Source organism: Crocodylus porosus, unplaced genomic scaffold, assembly GCF_001723895.1.
Source record: "Crocodylus porosus isolate Cpor-Errol unplaced genomic scaffold, CroPor_comp1, whole genome shotgun sequence".
In the NCBI taxonomy this organism is placed as follows: Eukaryota; Metazoa; Chordata; order Crocodylia; family Crocodylidae; genus Crocodylus; species Crocodylus porosus.
The window spans coordinates 22580899-22595385 of record NW_017728912.1 but is presented as its reverse complement, the minus strand read 5'-3'; the positions used below and the strand labels follow the sequence as shown (position 1 = coordinate 22595385).

At 49.0% G+C, this 14487-nt stretch overlaps 2 protein-coding genes across 4 annotated transcripts in view; one reads left to right on the top strand and one right to left on the bottom strand.

The window, feature by feature from the left end:
- Nucleotides 1–9691, bottom strand: part of INTS12 (integrator complex subunit 12) — a 26391-nt gene extending 16700 nt beyond the window's left edge. The window contains exon 1 of the mRNA XM_019534151.1: nucleotides 9623–9691. The gene's annotated coding sequence lies outside the window, so the exon portion shown is untranslated. The remainder of the gene's footprint in view (nucleotides 1–9622) is intronic.
- A 51-nt stretch (nucleotides 9692–9742) lies between these two features.
- GSTCD (glutathione S-transferase C-terminal domain containing) overlaps nucleotides 9743–14487 on the top strand; it is a 150310-nt gene continuing 145565 nt past the window's right edge. For all 3 annotated transcript variants that reach the window (XM_019534148.1, XM_019534147.1, XM_019534149.1), the window contains exon 1: nucleotides 9743–9774. The gene's annotated coding sequence lies outside the window, so the exon portion shown is untranslated. The remainder of the gene's footprint in view (nucleotides 9775–14487) is intronic.

The window sequence follows — 14487 nt, the reverse complement described above, 5'->3', positions numbered from 1 at the left end:
CTCTGGACCCTCTCCATGTTGTCCACATCCCTCTTGAAGTGCGGTGCCCAGAACTGGATGCAGTACTCCAACTGTGGCCTGACCAGTGTCACATAAAGGGGGAGGATCACCTCCTTGGACCTGCTTGAAATGTATCTGTGGATGCACGACAAGGTATAGTTAGCCTTCCTAATCGCGTCCCCACACTGTCGGCCCATGTTCATTTTGGCATCAATAATGACTCCAAGATCCTTTTCTGCCTCTGCACTGATGAGAAGGGAGTTCCCCAGCGTGTAGGTATGCTGCTGGTTCTTCCTCCCCAGGTGCAGCACCTTGCACTTGTCAGTGTTGAATCCCATCCTGTTCTCGTCCGCCCACCCCTCTAACCTGCCTAGGTCCGATCGCAGCCTATTCCTCCCTTCTAGCAAGCCCACTTTCCCCCACATCTTAGTGTTGTTGGCAAATTTGAACAGGGTGCTTTTTACTCCCTCGTCCAAGTCGCTGATGAAGATGTTTAACACTGCGGGCCTGAGGACCAAGCCCTGCAGAACCCCACTGCCCACATCCTTCCAGGCTGAATAAGACCCATCCACCACCACTCCTTGGGTGCGGCCCTCCAGCCAGGTAGTGACTTATTTGACTGTGTAGGTGCTGATGCCACAGTACCCTAGTTTTTTAATGAGAATGGGGTGACAGACAGTGTCGAAGGCCTTCCTAAAGACCGGAAAAACTATGTCCACTACTACATCTGCGTCTAAGGATTTTGTGACCTGGTCATAGAAAGCCACCAGGTTGGTCTGACAGGACCTGCCTCTAATGAACCCATGTTGGTTGCCATGTTGGTTAATAAACAGCTATTGGTACTGGCCAAGAAAATCTTTATCAGTGCACTGTCTAACCACGTAGGTGCATAAGCTATCAAAACTTCTGCTCACGGATGGTCTCAGTCTTGCCAATGATAAGCAGGTCAACACTCATATCTTCCCCCAGAAGGGCACCTCAGGCCAGGTAATAGGCAGGGTTAGGCAAAATAAAGCCCAAAGGCTGGATCTGGCTCACCAACTAACTGGATCTGGCCCACAGGTGGGCGCCCACCAAGTGAATGGATCTGGCCTCTGTGTAGGCAGTGGCTCCAACAGCCACACAGTGATGGGCAGCTAGGGCTGCTTCCCACGTGCCAGGTGCTCTCTGTCTCTCTCTGGGCTGGGGCTGCCACCAGTGTAGCGGCAGAAGCCCATAGCTGTAGCATGCCACCACCCCCAAGTCTGGACCTGACAGCTTCCAGCTGCGTCCACAGCTGCCGAAACGTGACCAACAGCTTCCCGATTGGGGCTCTGAGTGCAGGGGCTGGGGGGAAATGCTACAGCTGCAGGCAGGTTCAGGATTCTGTGCTGCTCACAGCCCAGAGCCATAGCACATAGTACCCGTACTCAGCATGGTATTCTGAGACAGCCATGCCACTGATCTATATTATACTGCAGTGCTATAATGCTATCAATTCCATTTTTATAAAACCTAACACTGTTTACATTTTACTGCCATTTCTTATCAAGAGATTTTCCATTCAGCTCTCCACGACAACTACCCATGTTGTTTTCTGTAGCTGTTAATTACAACCTAGCAACATTAATTACTGATTCAAAATGTTCTTTCTAACATGCATTGCACCAGATTTGCCAATACTACCTCTTGCCTTTCACCGCACTTCAAATTCACCTCTGTTTATTCTATTTCTCTTACCCCTCACAACTGCTTCTGGGCTCAACTAACCTAATAATTGTGTCATCAGCAAATTTAGCTTTTTCACTGGTAACTCCCTTTTCTAGATCGCTAACATATTAAACATCAGTCCTGGAACAAAATATAACCTTTCCCACTGTTTTTTTTTAATCCAAGCAAAAAGTTAAAAGACCTTTAATTCTCATTCTGTTTCTAATTTCTTAGGTTCAGATCCACAACAGCACGTTGCCTTTCATCATATGAATTCCTAAACACCTTTCCCTAAGGGATTTAGTTAGTTAAACTTTGAACTATTTATTCAGGCAAACAATCAAAAAGTTTTAATACTTTAACTAAATGATCTTTTAACTAGATCTACTTAGGCTGTGGATAGACATAACATCTGAAAAATCTCAAACAGTTTTGAAACTCCTTTGAGATATTACGGTTCCATATACAGATAGATGCACCCAATAACATGCTCTTGAAATGACCAAAGGATGACAGAAATGTACCTAGAGAGAACTGGTGCTATTTTGTACTGTTTCATTATGGAGTATTTCATGTTATGTGATTATTCACAGATTCACAGAAGTTTAGGGCTGGAGGGGACCTTGTAAGATCACTGGGTCCAGCTCCCCTGCTCTGGGCTGGGAAGACTGTTGGGATCAAATAACCATCCCACAATGCTGTGCTCTCCGTTTGCCCAACCCTGCCACAGGCTCTCTGCACCCCAAGCTCTGTGGATCCCAACACTCTGAGTGCCACAACTTCCTCCAAAACTGGCCACTGCTGGCATCCCGTGGGCTCCTGGCACCTGCAGTGGCCAGGGTGCAGGGAGTGCTCACTGACTGTCCACTCTGCTTTGCCGCTCTCACTAGAGAGCAATAGGAGGAGGAAAACAGGGGGAAAGGAGCCACAGCATCAAGAATCCCCTTGATGCAATGATTTCCAAAGGGTGGGAGAGCAACAAATGTGTTGTGAGATCCCCATGTGTGAGGAAGTAAACACTCTCCTCCCCAATTCAGCACCCTGCGCCTACCCTAGTTACTCCAGTAGGCCTATGGCTGCTCCTCTTGGAACTACCACAGCTGCTGCTGCCTTTCCCTGCCTTCCCATTCCCAGGCAGCCCCTATACTGCCCACTACCCTCCCTCCCTCATCCACCCACACACACTCCTAGCAAAATGCTCTGAGAGAAGTCAGATGGGCTGATCATCCCCTCCACTCCTCCCATGTTCCTGAGACCAGCAGGAGGGGCTGTAGGGGTGGCCACTGGCATGAGACACCCTGTAAGAGCAGCCTCAGCAGTGGGCCTGCCCTTGTCCTAAAGTTACAGACCAGGGATCAGAACAGGGAAATAGTGGAAAAAGTAGGGCACAGCAGAGTGATGTCCTGCCCCCAACTGCCCATAAGTGGCACCAGCTAGATCAGTGGTCCTCAATGTTTTTAGAATCACGGCTCTTCCACCCCTGCATGTGTTTTCTGAATTAGATCTCTCTCAGTGATTTTCAATTGGGGTGCTGTGGAATTCAGAAAACCTATGGAGGGGTGTCTTGGGAGTAAAATGGTTGAAAATCACTGGCATAGAGACTAAGTTGCTTAACAAAAGATGTATTTGGTGTCATTTTTAACAGTGCATCTCGGAACTGGCATGATTTCCTTTGGCAAGGGAACAGAATGTTACATGTTGGGGGGGTTTTTTTTGGGGGGGGGGGCGGGCAAAGCAGGTATGTGTAATGTGGTGTCAGTTTTAAACCAGAAATAAATGTGCCCCAGGTATCAAAAGTATGGAAAATAATTAGGGCTGTGCGAAATTTCTCTGGCTGTTTCGTTTTAACACTGTTTCAACTCATATCGAGCTCGAAACAGTGAAATCAAAATGAAATGAAGGGCTTCAAAACAGCCTCGAAACAAAACGAGGGCAGTTGAAATGTTTCGCATTTCGAAATAGCTCAGCTGAGTTCCCCTCTGCAGCACTATGATCAGGTTGGGGAAGGGAACTCAGCCTACTTGAGTTCCTTTCCCCAGCCTGATCAAAATGTCAAAACAGTATCGAAATAGTGAAACTGTTTCGATGAATTGGAACGGAACAGTGTTTTTGAATCGAAAGGAAACTCGAAACGAAACACTTTTCCATAGAAACGGATGTCGAAGCAGAACGCTGCTGTTTTGCACAGCCCTAGAAATAATGCCCTAGTACACCCCCTGGTTGGACAGTGCTGTTGCTGCATGCCACAGCAGTGATTTTGAAGCCTTCTCATAGGGGGAGGAGAGCAAGGGGCCTTGCTGTCCATGGCTGAAATATTCTTTTTGAAATGTTTCAAACCGTGTTACATTTTGAAACATTTGAAATGTTACACCTGCTTGCCTCCGCAGCTATTATTTTGTTCAAAGAACTGTAACAGATTTTCTTCAACAGAATCGATAATAGTTTTTGTTTTATATTCTATTTTTAAATGCATTCAGTCTATTTTCCTAACATTACAGTGCAATTCAATGGTGTAAAATTTCTAGGATAATCATGATGGCTTCTCAAATGAAAGTTACATCTGTTTCTCTTCTGTATTTCCCCAGAATAAACCATTTTAAACATGGACTAATAGAAAGCTAGGGTTTTAAAGGGACCTCAGAATGTCAGGAAGTCCAAACCGCTGCGTAAAGCAGGACCACCCCCAACTAGATCATCCCAGCCAAAGTTCTGTTCACGCAGGCCTTTAAAGACCTCTAAGGATGGAGACTCCACCACTTCTCAAGGTAATTTTGTTCCAGTGCTTCAACACCCTCCTAGTGAGGAAGTTTTTCCTAATATCCAACCTAAACTTCCCTTGCTGCAACCTGAGACCATTGCTCCTTGTTCTGCCATCTGCCATCACTGAGAACAGTTTAGCCCCATCCTCTTTGGAATCGCTCTTCAGATAGTTAAAGGCTGCTATTAAATCTGTCTTCTCTTCTCCAAACTAAATAACACCAGTTCCCTCAGCCTCTCTTCATAAGTCATGTGCCCCAGGCCCCTAACTATTTTGGTTGCTCTCCACTGGACTCTCAACTTATCCACATCCTTTCTGTAGTAGTGGCCCCAAACTGGACACAATACTCCAGATGTGGCCTCACCAATGAAGAACAGAAGGGAAAAATCACTTTCCTCAATCTGCTGGCAATGCTGCCAATAATGCAGCCTGGTATGCCATTATCCTTCTTGGCAATGAGGGCTCACTGCTGACTCATATTCAGCTTATTGTTCACTGTAACCCCCAGATCCTTTTCTGCAGAGCTGCTGCTTAGCCAGCCAGTCTGTACTAGTGCATGGGATTCTTCAGACTTAAGTCCAGGACTCTGCACATGTCCTCATTGAAACTCAGGAGATTTCTTTTGGCCCAATCCCCCAATTTGTCTAAAACACTCTGAATCCTAGCCCTATCCTAAACCATAGCTACTACTCCCCACAGGTTGGTGTCATCCAGAATCTTGCTGAGGGTGCACTCCATCCCATCCTCCAGATCATTAACGAAGATATTAAACAAAACCAGCCCCAGGACCGACCCCTGGGGCATTCCACTTGATACTGGCTGCCAACTAGACCTCAAGCCATTGACTACTACCCTCTGAGCCCAATGCTCCAGACAGTTTTCTATCCACCTTACAGTCCATTCATCCAATCCGTACTTCCTTAATTTGCTTGCTTAACTTCTCTCTCTTCATAAGGTTGATCCCATCTGTTCCAACCAATCCTTTTTCTTGGACCAACATTCCATGGTCAAAGAAGCCAAATCCCCGCTGGCGACACCACCTGCAGTCATGCATTGATCTGCAGGATGCGTCCACTTCTGTCCAGCCTCTCCCCCCTGACTCGACAGATTGAGGAAAGCACCACATGTTCCCTTGTCCCCTTCACCCTTGCACCCAGAGTCCTGTAGTCACCCATGATCTTTTCAGGGTCACCCCTGGCAGTATCACTGGTACTTGCATGAATAGTCAGGTTGTACTTTTTTGTTAGTAGCTCAGCACCCTAAATTCCTTCCTAGTTTGGATAAATGGATTTCTGATATTTGGTCCAATCCGTTTTTCTTTATTTATAGGATTTTTATTTTCTGATATCTTAGTGCTAACCAGACCCTCAGACTAAGAATGTAAGCTGGGATCAATTATCTCCTCAGCTTCCTTTGTGATAAAGATGCGGATAATTCATTTAACTTTTCTGTATTGTTCTTTTCATGCAAAGAAAGATTGCCAGGAAGGAGGACTGAAACCATTACATACTGCCCACCTTGGGAAGGTTCCCCTGGAATAAACAGCATGGAGACAAACTATGGAATGGGCTCACCTAGAATCAGTCTTCACATTCCACAGACCTCTTCAGTTTTCAAAAACTGTCCAATTCTGCACTATGACAAAAATCAAGACTTATCAGAGTTTGCTGTGAGAGAACACAGAGATCCCAGAATAGCAAACAGTTAGGTGACAGAGAAGATGTCAGATTCCATTTTCTGCCTGATTCATACCAGAAACCTGGAATCTCAGTCTCCCATATCCCTCCGTACTATCTGCTACGCATGGCAGGTCCCTCTGGTTTGCCTGCAAATTCCCTTCTGGGCCTACAGAAACTTTCCTAACAACACTTTTATCAAAGCTAGTAAACGCCTGCAAGAAAATACACATGTTCAACAGACATCAGTTTCCTTGAAAGGTTTTCCATCTGCTCAACTTCTGAAGAGGAACTTGGGTAAAGAGCACAGCAGGCCTGTGCCCAACATAGTCAGGACCACTTTTACCACACTGCAGCACTTAGGGAAGCCTGACATGAATGTACTGCCTGAGTGAGATTAGTTCATCTGTTCGAGTTACCAGTTATTGGTTTCATTCTTGACAACCTGGATGATATGTGGCAATTTACTCAGGGGGCATTCTGAGTTGAGCTAGTCCAAAACTGCAACCACAAAGGGAAGGGAAGGGAGATGATCTACTCCTTGCACTGCCCTGCTAATGTCACACCATGACCTAATGCAGAAGCCATGGGGCTCTGCCTTGTACCAGGGGTTGATCTTTTTTATCAGTAGGTAGTAGTGCCCTTCTCCCCAACTGCCCCATTATCTTCTAGCCTTAGCCACTGCCTCTACACACAAAGGATGCTACATATGAACTGTCTAGAGGTGCATTGATGCATTAGTCCATATTGTATCGGCACTGATAAAAGGAAAATTGGCATTGGCTTTTTTTGGCTGATGTGCCTGATAACATCGCCGATAAATGCCACATGCATGTGAACAGCCATAGAATGCATACGGCCAGGAGTGCAGCTCAGAAGCTTGCATCTGGTCAGTAAATCTGTGGGGAGGAAGGGGTGTGGTGGTACGGGGCAGACTGAGGCCCCCGCGGTGACAGAGGGAGTAGGGCTGGGACAGGTGCTACCCAGCCAGGATGGGGTAGAGTATAGGACAGAGCTGTGGCTCATCCAAGGGGGGGGTGTGGGGGGGGAATGCTTCCACTGCTGTGCTTGGGCTGAGGTGGGTGGCAGCGGCACTGGGGTGATTTACAGGGGGACTTTGGCCACCCCAAAATCTGCCATAGCCACCCCTCCCAGTGCCATCGTCCAACCTGCCCCAGCCCCAGCCAGGAAGAGGTTAGCACAGCCCCGGCCCCAAGTGCACAGCCCACCCTTACCCAACACACAGGTCCGGGGGGGCCTGGGCCCCCATGCTTGCCCCAGGGGTGCATGCAGAGGCAGGAGCTGCTTCCCTCTCCCCCGGACCAGCTGCAAATCTGCCCTGGCTGTGCAGTGCCTGCCACACTCCCTGCCTCACCGCAGGGGCCTCAATGTGCCTCCCCTATGCCCCTCAACAGACTTACTGGCTGGACACTGCTCTCCAAACTGCCAGGCTGCATATTGGCAATCGGATTGGTATCACCCGATATGGCCAGTTAATAAATCGGCCATCCATAAAGACCCAAAAACTTTTTATCGATGCTCTCCTAGTATGGTTCCATAGTCTCAACATCCATTGTTCCTCCATGTCCAACATCTATTTACTAGCCTGAACACTGCATGATTCTCCACAGTCCTCCAAAATGCAATCCCACAGACCACTTATGCTCCAGCACCACATGCAGTCCAATAGCCTGCTTTTCTCAGAGCATTTTGCAGAGATACACAGGCCACCAATTATTCCCACCCCAGGTCTGGCACTACAGTCCCAGAATCTACTTCCTCCAACCCCTTATACAACTCCACAGCTTCCCTCCCCTGTACTTGCCAGGCATGTTGCAGAGTTACAGAGACTGAAAGCAATCACATTTGCCTGGCAATGCTCTGGGATAATTAGCAAAGCAAGTTAGCCAGAGTTAGTAGACAGAAAGCCACCTCAAATCTTTTATTTGGGAAGGCCCTGCCTGGATTGGGTGCTAGATCCAGTCAGCATTTGGAGAATTCTGGTTTAACTGGTTACAGTCTTTCTTTACTCTCTGCACCCTTTCCTCACTTAATAGATAAGCTGTTGCCTGAAATAAAGTAAAAAGGTTAAAAGTGATGAAAGTCTTCCAGCACATTAACTTTAATTTAAAGACTGTCTTGTAACTTGGGAACAACTCACCTGGCCTATATGTACACACACACGTGCACATACACATATATATGTGCACAGACACATGCATGCACATATATACACAGAGGTACATGTATGTGCACTGTGCATGGGTATTGTGAATCCATTGGTTCATTTCCTCCTACCTGCTGTTTGTCTGTCTCTGGGCTCATTTCTTGGTTTGCGTCCTCTCTTAATAGATTACATAGACATTAGGGGCTGGAACGGATCTCATGAAATCACTGAGTCCAGCCCCCCTGCCAGAGGCAGGAAGTCTGTAGGGATCAAATGATTCCAGCAAGATAAGCATCCAGGCACCTTTTGAATAAGTCCACAGTAGGTGGTTGCACCACCTCTGGGGGGAGTCAGTTCCAGATCCTGGGCACACGGACTGTAAAGAAGTTTTTTCTTATGTCCAGTCTAAATTGGCCTTCCCGGAGTTTGTGGCCATTATACTTACTTACCCCTTGGGGGGCCGTGGTGAACAACAGTTCTCCCAGATCCTTCTCTTAAACTAAATTTACATACACCCAGCCATAGGTGACACAGCCATTGGTAGAGGGTGCACAGGGGAGCATGTGCCTCCCCGATGGCTGACACTGATGCTATCAGTAAGGCTGGTGCCCCCCTGACAGGGCTGCCACCCTCAGTGGCTTCTGCAGGCACCCCCCCAAATTCAGGAGGTGCCAGTCACTCACGTACCCAGCACTACCACAAATAAAGAGTAGCTCTTCACAGAGCCATATCTTTCAGCTCCACCCTAATATACTATTAACCCAGTAACATGCTTGCATTTAGCTCAGGTGCGACTGCCCAAAACGCATCTTCAAAGGAAAAATGAACTGGGGAAAAGGGGTCTGCTAATTCAGGTGGGGCTCAAGAATTGCAGCATTAGAGATGGAAAAGCCCCATCTGGTTCACTGCCCGGACAAGCAGACAGAAATGAATCCCTGGCTAGTGTTTACTGTAAGGCAGGGGTGACAAAGTGAGCTGGCCCCATGCGCCAGATGAATGACACAGGACTGGCTCACGGGCTGGATCGGGTCCACAGACTGCCCCTCCCCCAGCCAGGCGTGTCAGATCCAACCCCGGCGTGCAGCACAGGTCCTAGATCTGGCAGCGGCGGGGCCCACTAGCCCCTGCCCCGCAGCCGATGCCGGTGCCACCGTGGCTGGTGCGGGGCTGCACTGCATTGCTCCGCTCTGGGACCCGTGCTGCATGCGACACCTGTCTCGGGCTGCCTGAAGCAGGTGCAGCAGGCACTGCATCGGCTTTCTGGGAGGTGGGGCGGGGGAAGGGCCCCAAACCAGCCCTGCACATGTGCTATTTGCAGCCCAGATCGCTTACCCCTGGCCGCGCCGGCCGGCCAGTCCGTCCCGCTCACGGTCCCCCCGGCGCCGCGCGCCGCGCCCGCGGGTTCCGGCCTGCCGCGCGCGCCGCAGGAAAGGGCGGGGCCTCTGTGACATCATCGCCGCGTGGGGGCCGGAGCTGTGCGACGGGTGAGCAGCTGCGGGGAGCGGGGCCGGTGGTCACGTGGCTCAGAGGTGGGGGAGTCACGTGGTTCCGGGAGGGAGGGGTGCTGACCCAGGTTGGAGCCCCCCGCTCTTGACTGGGCTGGGAAGGGGCACCAGCTCTCCCCCTGGGGAAGGGGCTGCGTCACAATGGGGGCCTGTGACGCGTGTGCGCTGCGGGGCCAATCCGGGCGCGGGGTGGGCAGTGCCGGCCCGGGCCCCGGGCAGGCCTGGCGGTGGGGCCTGTCTGCGGCGGGTGACCACCTCGGGCTCCTGGCGCCTGCCCGTCATCGTTTTGCCGCCTTCCCTTGTCCCCCTGCCTGTTTCGCGCTGCCAGGGTGGCCGGGTGTACGAGAGCCATCAGAGTTGTACGATAACGTCAACCCTCGTAGGATAATAGTAGGAGAAGTGCTCAAAACGTAGCTCAATTTTTGAGGCAGGTCTTTGGCGCAGCAGATGCAAAACCCAGGTCACTTTCAGGGAGCCGTAACTATATGTTGCTCTGGTTTTTTTAATTCAATATATTTCATGTTTTAAGTCAAAGCACCCAAATCAGTTCCAGATCATATCAGTTGAGCTCAATCGGTCCAAAAGCCTTATGGATGGACTCAGTCATTCTAAACGCCGTATATGGTGCATCCTCCTTCCTGGACCCATTACACTGGGACTTAGAATGCTCCCAAGCCCATACATGTAGGTCCAAGCCCAGAGATTTGGGGGTTTGGATGCCCCCCCCATCATACTTGATTTGATTCAAAAGGCTGAGAAATTATTTCAGGGTTTGTGGTCAGCCTTTTCTTATGTCTGCTTACTGCAAAACAAACAAATGTTTCAACTTGACCCAGTTCTCACTCACTCCCTGGCAAGTTACAGCAAGCAGTATAAAGTAAATAAAAACACATTTGCATACTTATTTGCATAGTTTTTCAGTGTACAGTAGTTTTTCAGCAAATTGAGCTTCTGACAGGATAATTTCATGTTTAAGACCTGGCAATGCTGCTCTCTGCAAAGTAAGCAATGTCTCAAGCTGGTGGTTCCCTTACAGAAGCTCTTTCCGCTAGACCCTTACCCCATTCTTCTGCCCACTGTGAACTGTCAGAGTTGGTTGAAAGGGGTCCATTCAAATAGTTTGGGCACCAAAGCCTGGTTTTTAATTCAGTTTCTGGCATTGCTCATCTGACCCTCTCAAAATAACTTTATGCAATTTATCTAGAATCTTCTGACTAATTTTTTGCTGTTAATGGGGAAGCTGAGGCACAGAAGTTAAGCATTTAGTTTGTTGTCACACAGTAAATTGGTAGAAATATAGCTTAGGTCACTTGAGCTGCATGTCATAAATGCACGGTACCGTTTTGTACTGCTCTGCCTATTTGTTGGAGCAGATGTTCCATTTTTTTAAATAACCTAATTGTCCTGGCACATGTTAAATTGAAAGAAATGTTGTTATCAAAGATGGCCCAAGACTCTGCCCAGCACAAAGTCCATCTATGATCAAAGCCTTATTCAGAAATTAGGACCAAAATGTTTCCATCTTTCTAAAAAAAAATTAACTTCCTTGGGAAACATCCATTCTTTGAACAAAGATGCGTAGGTCTGTCCCACAACCCAAACACTGCTGCACGGTGAAAGTGATTTGATTCACATTTACTCTATGTTGTGGGAAATATTGAAAAGCACACAAACATGATAACTGAGAAGGTATTTTTGTTTTTTGAGTTTTAGTTAACAAAAGTGGCACTCATACCATGGGTAAGTTTGTTTTTGAGATCTGGTCTTCAGCCTATGCAGCATAGCAGCTGATGTTGCTCATTATTGTATTACAGAAGCCGCTTGAGGCCCCAGCTGAAATAAGTAAATGTCTGTCCTGCCCTAAAGAGTCTACAGTCTGAATGGACAAGAGAAACAGTTTGATTTGGAAGGGGGAAAATATAAGCTACAAGCAGAGTAGAAAGCATGATGGTTTGTATAATGGGACAGGAGGAGTGTAGTAAGGCAACTCCATGCCCAGGGCACCATTGGCTGCTGTGGTGCTGATCATGGCAACTCTTGCTGCGGTTGTGGCTATATTATGCCCCGCTATACAAAGGCAGCATCTAGGACTGTTGCCCCTGGTCTCTTCCCTTTCAGTCCCCATTATAGGAAAGAGGGGAAACGGCCCTCTAAAGAGGAACCAGGGTGGAGGCCACATCTTAAGAGCGGTATAAAGGAAGGGCTGAGCAGCAGGGGAGGCAGAAGGCTGTGGCTGGACCAGGAAGAATAGAAACCCAGGAAAACTGACTAGGATAAGTGTTGGGAAAACAGGAGGAGGCCTGACAGGCCCAAAATAGAGGCTCTGTTAGGGCTCTAGAGGCTAAGCTAGATGCATCAAAGGGCAGGGACTAGTCTGGGGAAGAGGAACCCAGAGGCCTTACCTGGGAGAAGTCATAGCTGAGAATGTGACATACCAGGGGAACCAGTAAAGCCATAAACCCTGTCAGCTGGACTCTCATCTACTACCTGCACACTGTAAAGTCAAGATGCGGTTTGGTGAGATTAGTAAGGACACGGAAGTCATAGTTTCATAGTTGGTAGGGTCAGAAGGGACCTGAGCAGATCATCAAGTCCAACCCCCTGCCCTGGGCAGGAAAGAATGCTGGGGTCAAACGGCTTAGTGATTATCTAGCCTCCTTTTGAAGACCCCCAGGCTAGGAGCGAGCACCACTTCTCTTGGAGTTGATTCCAGATCCTAGCCGCCCTGACAATGAGGTAGCGCCTTCTGATGTCTAGTCTGAATCTACTCTCCATCAACTTATGACCATTATTCCTCGTTACTCCCGGTAGTGCTCGGGGGGAACAGGGACTCTCCCATTGCCTGCTGGTCTCCCTTGGCCAGTTTATAGTTGGCCACCAGATCCCCTCTCAGCCTTCTCTTGTGGAGGCTGAATAGGTTCAGGTCTCATAGTCTCTCCTCAGCCTGCCCTCCTGCCCCCTGATCATGCGGGTGGCCCTCCTCTGGACCCTCTCCATGTTGTCCACATCCCTCCTGAAGTGCAGCACCCAGAACTGGATGCAGTACTCCAACTGCGGTGTGACCAATGTCATATAGAGGGCGAAGATCACCTCCTTGGACCTGGTTGAGATGCATCTGTGGATGCATGACAAGGTGCGGTTAACCTTCCTGACCGTGTCCCCACATTGGCGGCCCACATTCATCTTGAGGTCTATAATGACTCCAAGATCCTTTTCTGCCTCCGCACTAAATAGAAGGGAGTTCCCCAGCCTGTAGGTATGGTGCTAGTTCTTCCTCCCCAGGTACAGCACCTTGCACTTGTCAGTGTTGAATCCCATCCTGTTCTCATCTGCCCACCCCTGTAACCTGTCCAGATCCAGTTGCAGCTTGTCCCTCCCTTCTAGCATGCCCACTTCTCCCTACATCTTACTGTAATCTGTGAATTTGAACAAGGTGCTTTTCACCTCCTTGTCTAAGTCGCTGATGAAGATGTTGAACAGTGCGGGCCTGAGGACCGAGCCCTGGGGGACCTTACTGCCCACATCCCTCTGGGTCGAAAATGACCCATCCACCACCACTCTCTGTGTGCGGCCCTCCAGCCAATTGATGACCCATATGACTGCAGGCATTGACACCACAATCTCCTAATTTTTAATGAGAATGGGGTGAGAGACAGTGTGGAAGGCCTTCCTAAAGTCCAGAAAGACTACGTCCACAGAGACACCTGCATCCAAGGATTTTGTGACCTGGTCATAGAAGGCCACCAGGTTGGGGTGATGGGACCTGCCTCTAATGAACCCATGTTGGTTGCCCCAAGCATACACTCCCCTGCTTACCCCGTCGCAGATGTGCACCTGGATAATTTTCACAGAGAGCTTCCCTAGGACTGAGGTAAGACTAATGGGCCTATAATTTCCTGGGTCCTCTTTCCTCCCTTTTTTGAAAATAGGGACCAAATTGGCCCTTTTCCAGTCCTCTGACACCTTGCCAGAGCACCAAGAGTGCTCGTAAAGCTGTACCAGCAGTCCTGCAATGACCTCTGCTAATTCCCTCAGCACTCTGAAGTGGAGATCATCAGGATCTGCTGATTTGAACATGTCCAGTCCCACCAGAAGTTCCCTGACTAGGTCCTCACTGACCCTCCCCTGGCTGCGCCTCCCCTGGGACCATCGGGGATCCCAGTGGAGGGGGATGACCTGGTCCCTGCTCAGAAAAATGGAGGCAAAGAAATTGTTAAATAGGTTAGTTTTGTCGTCTGGTGAGACCACCAGATATCCTAGTGTGTCCTACAGAGGCCCCACGTTACCCAGAACCTTCTTTTTACCCACTACGTATTTAAAAAAGGATTCCTCATTATCCTTGATCTGGCTTGCTACTCCCAGCTCCATCTCCGCCTTGGCTTTCCTGACCGCCCTCCTACAATCCTGAGCAACGGAGGTGTAATCCTTGGTGATGGCCCCTCCCTTCCATTCGGTGTACAACTCCTTTTTAGTTAGGAGATGTTTCCATATGCTTTTGATGAGCCATGGGGGCTTTTGAACACTCTTGCCTCCTTGTTGGGATTGCCACCCTTTGGGCTTAGAGGATCATCTCCTTCAGGAACGACCACTCTTCTTGGACTTCCAACTCCCCACCCCTCTGGGACCTCAGTGCCTCCCCGACTAGTCTCCTTAGCTCACTGAAATCCACCCTCCTGAAGTCCAGGGTTGCTG